This window comes from Penaeus monodon, chromosome 23, assembly GCF_015228065.2.
Source record: "Penaeus monodon isolate SGIC_2016 chromosome 23, NSTDA_Pmon_1, whole genome shotgun sequence".
Classification (NCBI taxonomy): domain Eukaryota; kingdom Metazoa; phylum Arthropoda; class Malacostraca; order Decapoda; family Penaeidae; genus Penaeus; species Penaeus monodon.
The window spans coordinates 888135-888714 of NC_051408.1; positions in this window are offsets into that span (position 1 = coordinate 888135).

Here is a 580-nt window from a genome sequence, read left to right on the forward strand (position 1 = left end):
CATAATTCATATAAAGACATATTTTCAGTGTCCTACTCACATGAGAATTTCATATGACGATTTTTTATCAGTTAAAATTTATGATCCTTCCTTAGATATTTCGCAACAAAACCTAGTCAAATGTGCATTGGTGATTAGTGCAAAAACCGAACCAGTATCAGTAATATATACACACCTTCAGTTTCAGTTTAATCCCGGCGATTTATCTTGCATGCAAACCGACATGCAATTCTCCTTCTCCCCGCATCGTTACTGAGGCGTCGATTAAACCAGGGCAGACAAAAGCTTCTTAAGAGTGATCACTTTGTACCTTCGTTGGACCATAAAGGCAATTAGGCCTCGCGAGGTTTGTAAAACGAAATTTTGACCCAACTCTCAAGGATAATTTTGTCTGAAAGTTTTAGTTAGATATTATTTTTTTCTAATACCTTTCCTCTTATCGAAGAATGCTCAAATAGCACCACAGGATACATAGCCATGAAAAAATGGGTCGGATTTCAACTACAGGTGGATCATTATGTGGAAATGATCACTGAAATTTTACTCGTTAAATGCGGAGGAGTATTGTTATCGCCCTCCA